Consider the following 7,767-nt stretch of genomic DNA (forward strand, 5'->3'; position numbering starts at 1 on the left):
AACATATTGCTATTTAAAATGAGGTTAAATCCAATTAAATCCTGACACTTTTATCATTTCTCTATTCTCTAAAGGGCAACTTATGATGAAAAAACCATGTTCCCAAGAAATCTGATAACTTATCTGCAGCATCAGCCTAGCAACAACACTGTGTGCACACAACCATGGCCTGTTTTAATATATATTTGTTGTCCAAAATGTTGCGTATTACTCCAAGAATGAGTTGGTATTATGATGAATCGAAAACTCAATGAAGCACATCAGCCTCTTCAATATAATGTAGTGATGAGATGAAATAGATTCAACAATTCACAGATCATGTAAATGACACTGAGTATGAGATAGTTGATAATTGTCATTTATGCTCTGAAATAATTATTTAGCTAATCGGTGCTATATATACTGCCTCCAGCAACAATTAAAACTAGGTGTCCTTCTCCAAGATTTGCCTTTTCTTACTCATATATTTCATTCATTTTGGACCAAATTAGTCATAAATTAATAAATATGTGTATGCATTAGACATCAATGTTTGGGTCAGTTAACATCAGGTTTAGTTTAAAAATTGTATGTTCCCAAAATGCAAATTAAATTGGTTGTATTTTTATCCTTGCTCTGCAGTATAGATAAAGCCTCTCTATCACCTGCTTTTACATTGGTTTTGTATGGTGTAGTTCCACTAGCTCCTGATGCACAGATTTCACTCAGCTGGCAGAATCCCCAAAGTAAACCTACCAGGTTCACCAATGCCAGCTGCTGGGAAAACCTGATAAAAATGGGTCTTCCCAGTTACCTGCCTTAAAAAATCCAACAAGTTAATTTTGGCATTGTTGTGTATAGAAGAACTCCACGAGGCTGAGTACTGTGAGCTAAACTTAGTGTGACCTTAGTCTTCTTTATTACAACTCCAGAGTGCTTAAACAACATGGCAGCCAACCTTTTGGCCCTGCACGTGTGTGCAGGTGACCATTAGGACTCCAACAGTCACGCCCTCTGGTGGTAAGTATTACATAGTTATATACATAACATCACTTCTGCCCAAAGTCTTCGGTACAAGTTATTTATAAGTTGAGGCAATCCGGAGCCCTTCGCTCCCTGGTTGATCATCTAAATTCAAACCCTGGCGTGTATGAGTTGGTCGGACCATTGCTGCACTGCATCACGGCTGGTCTGACCGGACTGTCAGGAACAGTGGGTTCATCCTCGTGATTGACAGTGAGGTCGATTGCTGGTTGGGTGTGTGTTGGTGGATCGTCGATGGTGATGTCCTCTTCAAGTCATTCCTGGTTGTCAGTAAATCACAATTTGGTCTGATCTAAATGCTTTCTGCACGTTTGGCCATTTAACAGTTTGATTATAAACACCCTATTCCCTTCCTTGGCCAAAACAGTGCCAGCAACCAACTTAGGATCATGACCGTAATTCAGGATAAACACAGGGTCATTAACATCAATGTCACATGAAACAGCTGCGCGATTGTGGTACATGTTCTGCCGGTGTCGCCGGGTTTCCATGTGATCATTAAGATCCGGGTGGACTAGGGAGAGCCTGGTTTTGAGGGCTCTCTTCATTAACAATTCTGCCGGGGAAACCCCGGTGAGCAAGTGGGGTCGTATCCGGTAACTGAGCAGAATTCGAGACAAGCGGGTCTGCAGGGAGCCGTCCATCACGTGTTTCAGGCTCTGCTTGATTGTTTGGACTGCCCGCTCTGCTTGACCGTTAGACGCGGGCTTAAACAGAGCAGACCTGACATGCTTGATGCCATTGTGGGTCATAAACTCGTTGAATTCCAAGCTGGTGAAACACAGTCCATTGTCGCTGACAAGGACATCGGGCAAGCCATGGGTGGCGAACATAGAAACATAGAAAATAGGTGCTGGAGTAGGCCATTCGACCCTTCGAGCATGCACTGCCATTCAATAAGATCATGGCTAATCATTCCCTCAGTACCCCTTTCCTGCTTTCTCTCCATACCCCTTGATCCCCTTAGCCGTAAGGGCCATATCTAACTCTCTCTTGAATATATCCAATGGACTGACATCAACAACTCTGTGGCAGGGAATTCCACAGGTTAACAACTCTCTGAGTGAAGAAATTTCTCCTCATCTCAGTCCTAAATGGCCTTCTCCTTATCCTAAGACTGTGTCCCCTGGTTCTGGACTTCCCCAACATCGGGAACATTCTTCCCGCATCTAACCTGTCCAGTCCCATCAGAATCTTATATGTTTCTATGAGATTCCCTCTCATCCTTCTAAACTCCAGTGAATAAAGGCCCAGTTGATCCAGTCTCTTCTCATATGACAGTCCAGCCATCGCTGGAATTAGTCTGGTGAACCTTTGCTGCACTCCCTCAATAGCAAGAACGTCCTTCAGACCAAAACTGAACATGGCCCGGAGGCTTTCAATGATGGCTGTGGACGTGCTGGATGACATGATTATGCATTCAATCCATTTGGAGTAAGCGTCCATAACTACTAAAAACATCTTTCCTAGAAAGGGGCCGGCAAAATCTACGTGGATCCTGGACCACGGTTTGGAGACAATGACCACAGATTCAGTGGAGCCTCCCTTGGTACATTGCTCAGTTGCGAGCACGTATTGCACTGATACACGCATGACTTAAAGTCTGAGTCAATGCCAGGCCATGACAATGCTTGGGTGGGTACTGCGTAGGTCGCGCATAAACATTTCCCTGTCTTTTTTTTGGCAAAATACCACGTGATTCCCCCGTAAGAGACAATCCGACTGGATGGACATTTCATCTTTGCGTCGGTGAAACGGCTTAATTTCATCTTGCATTTCCCTGGGAACGACCGACCAGCTCCCATTTAGGACGCAACTCTTTACTAATGATAGAACAGGATCCTGGCTGGTCCAGGTCCTGATCTGGCGAGCTGTGATGGGTGACCCCTTGCTCTCAAAAGCATTCATGACCAGTAGCAAGTCTGCAGGCTGCGCCATTTCAACCCCAGTGGTGGGTAATGGTAGTCGGCTGAGAGCATCGGCACAGTTTTCAGTGCCTGGTCTGTGGCGGATAACATAAGTCATAAGCGGATAATGCTGGTGCCCATCTTTGGATGCAGGACGAAGCATTGGTGGTTATACCTTTGCTCTCTGAAAACAGCAAAATGAGCGGCATGTGGTCAGTTTTAAGCTCAAACCGAAGTCCAAATAGGTATTGGTGCATTTTCTTAACCTCATATACACATGCTAATGCCTCTTTCTCGACCATACTATAGGCTCTTTCAGCCTTAGACAGACTTCTAGACGCCTATGCAACCTGTCAGAAGTTGCCCGATACATTGGCTTGCTGTAATACACAGCCAACCCCGTGCGATGAGACGTTACAAGCTAGCACTAAACATTTATATGGGTCATAGTGTACAAGTAACTTATTTGAACATAGCAGGTTCCTGGCCTTCTCAAAGGCTGTGTCTTAGATTTGCCCCAAACCCAGTCGTCACCCTTACATAGCAACATGTGCAAAGGCTCTAACAACATGCTCAACCTGGGTAGAAAATTACCGAAATAGTTGAGGAGTCCCAGGAACGAATGCAGCTCCATCACATTCTGTGGTCTGGGTGCATTCTTGATGGTCTCTGTCTTTGAGTCCGTGGGCCTGATGCCATCTGCTGCAATCTTTCTCCCCAAAAATTCGACTTCTGATGCCAGGAAAACACCCTTGGACCGTTTCAGCCTGAGTCCCACTCTGTCTAGGCGACTTAGAACCTTTTCCAAGTTGTGTAGATGTTCGATGATGTCACGACCAGTGATCAAGATGTCGCCTTGAAACACAACGGTGCACGGAACAGATTTCAGCAAACTCTCCCTGTTTCTCTGGAAAATGGCTGCAGCTGAGCAAATCCCGAAAGGGTAACTGTGGTATATAAACAGCCCTTTGTGCGTGTTGATGCACATCAGTCTTTTCGAAGATTCAGCCAGCTCCTGTATCATGTAGGCGGAGGTTAGGTCCAACTTGGTGAACGACTTCCTCCCCTGCTAACGTTGCGAACAGGTCATCCGCCTTGGGCAGCGGGTACTGGTCCTGTAGTGAGACTCGGTTAATCGTTACCTTGTAGTCTCCGCAGATTCTGACCGTGCCATCGCTTTCCAACACCGGAACAATTGGACTGGCCCACTCATTGAACTCGACTGGCACTACCCTCATCGACCTCCTCAAAAAATTCAATCAGGTTAGTCAGACACAATCTTTTCTTAACAAATCCGTGCTGACTGTCCCTAATCAATCCTTGCCTTTCCAAATGCAGATTTATCCTGTCTTTCAGGATTTTTTCCAATAATTTTCCCACCACTGAGGTTAGGCTGACAGGCCTATAATTATTCGACCTGTCCCTTTCTCCCTTCTTAAACAAGGATACTACATTAGCAGTCCTCCAATCCTCCAGCACCATGCCCAGATCCAAAGAGAACTGGAAAATGATGGTCAAGGCATCTGCTATTTGCTTATTACTTCGCTCAACAGCCTGGATGCATTTCATCCAGACCTGGGGACTTATCTACTTTCAAAGCTGCTAAACCCCTTCATACTTCCTCTCTCACTATATTTATTTCATCCAGAATATCACACTCCTCCTCGATAGCAGTATCTGCATTGCCCCTGTGAAAACAGATGCAAAGTATTCATTGAGAACCCTCCCAACATCTTCTGCCTTCTCACAAAGATTACCCTCATGGTTTCTAATAAGCCTGACCCTTTCTTTAGTTACCCTCTTACTCTTAATATATGTATAGAACATCTTAGGGTTTTCCTTAATTTTACTGGGCAAGAATTTCTCATGCTCTCTCTTAGCATTCCTAATATCCTTTTTAATTTTGCCTCTTAACTTTCTATATTCCTCTAAAGATTCTATAGTATTTAGCCATTGATATATGACATAAGCGTCCCTTTTTTTCTTAATCCTCCCCTGTAAGTCCCTAGACATCCAAGGGGCTCGAGTAGTATTTTTCCCAACCTTTTTTTTAAGGGCACATGTTTAGCCTGAGCCTTCTGGAACTCCTCCTTAAATGCCTCCCACTGTTCCAACACTGATTTACGCACAAGTAGCTGTTTCCAGTCCACCATGGCCAAATCACTCCTTAACTTAGCAAAATTAGCTTTTCCCCAATTCAGAACTTTTATTCCAGGTCGATTCTTGTCCTTATCCATAACCAACTTGAATCTGACTGAATTATGGTCACTTGCACCCAAGTGCTCTCCCTTCAACCTGCCCAGCTTCATTCCCCAAAACGAAATCCAAGACCGCCCCCTCTCGTGTTGGGCTTGCTACATACTGACTAAAAAAGTTCTCTTGAATACATTTCAAGAATTCCGCACCCTCTATACCCTTCATACTAAATTTGTCCCAATCAATATTTGGATAGTTAAAATCCCTTATTATTCCTACCCTATGGTTTTTGGGCTTCACAGCTATTTGCCTACATACTTGCTCATCTATCTCCCTCCCACTGTTTGGGGGTCTATAATACACACCCAGCAGTGTGATCGCCACTTTTTTATTTTTCAATTTGACCCATATGGCCTCACTTGATGATCCCTCTAACATATCATCCCTCCTCGCCGCTGTAATATTTTCTTTAATCAGTACCTCAACCTCCCCCCCGCTTTTTAGCCCCCTCTCTATCTTGTCTAAAAATCCTGTAGCCAGGAATATTGATCTGCCAAACCAGCCATGTTTCTGTAATGGCTATAATGTCATACTCCCAAGTATCTACTTGTGCTCTTAGCTCATCCGCCTTATTCGCTATACTCCTTGCATTAAAGTATATGTCTGGAACATCACAATGATAAACATACAAAGGGTAAATATATATAGTGAAGAAAACAATGAGAAGTATTTTAAAAATTGAAGGGAAGCAAAAAGGGAGATTAAGAGGGTGAATGAAAAAAGATATAAAGAAAAATTAGGATCAACATAAAGGAAAATGGCAAGGGTTTTTATGGCAGCATAAGAAATAAAAACATAGTCAAAGAAGTGATGAGATCATTTAGGGATAAAGTGACCCATCTTGTACATGAGACTGAATCAATATCAGATGTTGGATAAGTCCTTCAGCTCAGTTTTTATAGAGATTGTGGAGATAAATATTCCAAAGGAAACTATATTTTAAAAAATGGTTTATGGGACTGAAACAAAAACAGTCAGCATCTCTGAATATTGAAGGAGGTTAGGGTGGAGATAGCAATGGCACTAACAATGACTTTTCAAAAATCTTTGGAACTAGGAACTGTACCAAAAGGTCAAAGTATGGCAAATGTTACACTTTTACAAGAAAGCGAAAAGGATAGGCCAGGAGATTTTAGGTAGTTCGACCGATCTCGCTTGAGAGGAAACTTTATGGGGCAGATTTTCCTTTTTTTGTGCTTAACCATAAGAATTGTCTGGATGCAGCGTTTGAAGGAAATTCAAGTAGAGAAAAAGATATGCCTGGAACACAGCCTACTGAATTTTCCATCCATTCATTTAAATTGACAGAAAATAGGGCTTTGGATGGCTGATAACCCACACCCAATTTTCCTTTATGTGCTGCACACAGGTGATCCTTTACCAAAGTACAATAAGAGGAAAATATGCCCCCTAGAGTCCACAACATAGGATGACATTAGTGAACACTTAATAAGCTTATCGAGGACAGAGAGCAGAGAGTAACACTACAAGGATGTTATTCAGATTGGTGAGATGTGGACAATGGAATGACCTAAGGCTCTGTGTTGAGACCTCTTTTGAACCATTTAACTAAATGATTTGACATAGGTATAAGATGAATGATATTGAAATTTGTTGACAATACAAAGTTGGGGAGCATGGAAAACTATGGAGAAGCATTCAAGAGTTTGCAGGAGGAAATAGACAGATAAGTGGGCAGATGGTCCACAGATGCAGTTCATTACAAAGAAATCTGAAGCAATGCATTTTGGAAAAAAGAATAAGGAAAGGAAGTGTTGCTGAGTTTGGACAAGACATTATCCAAGCTACAATTGGAGTATTGCTTGTAATACAGGTTAACCCATTATAGGGAGGATATTGAAGTCATGGAAAGAATACAGTAAATATTCACTAGAATGATACCAGGAATGAGACGTTATAATTGTGACTATTCCAACTATCCTCCACCCTCAGTTAGCATCAGCTTATCTAAACCTCTGCTGCCCATATTCTATCCGACACCAAGTCCCGCTCACCTATCACCCCTATCCTTGCTGATTTACATTGGCTCCCAGTCCCCAAGGTCCCAAGTTTCCACATGATTTGCTCCTGATTTTTAGGAGCAACTGGTGTAGAACGGAGTATCTTAGAATTCGGAATTCTCGCCATTTAGTTTGCTCCAGTTCTAGTCAGTTAGAACAGTTTCACTTTGGACCAGAATTTTGTTTTCAAAAGGGGGCATGACCGGCCACTTACGCCTGTTTTCAAAGTTTCGTCAGTGAAAACTTACTCCAAACTAACTTAGAATGGAGTAAGTGAAGATTTTTGTACGCTCGAAAAAACCTTGTCTACACTTTAGAAAATCAGGCGTAGGTTACAAATCAGGCGTAGGGAATGGTGGGGGGGGGGGGGTTTAAAGGGAAGTTTACAAACATTAAACACTTCAGTTTTACAAATAAAGAGCCATCATCAATAATAAATTATAAATACATCAATAAATCAACCAATAAATCAATCAAAAAAAATTAATAAGAAATATATTTTTTTTAAATCAATAAATAAAACATTTTCTACTTACCGACTGCAGCACCGGAAGCCCTCC

This window comes from Pristiophorus japonicus, chromosome 10 (assembly GCF_044704955.1).
Source record: "Pristiophorus japonicus isolate sPriJap1 chromosome 10, sPriJap1.hap1, whole genome shotgun sequence".
Classification (NCBI taxonomy): domain Eukaryota; kingdom Metazoa; phylum Chordata; class Chondrichthyes; family Pristiophoridae; genus Pristiophorus; species Pristiophorus japonicus.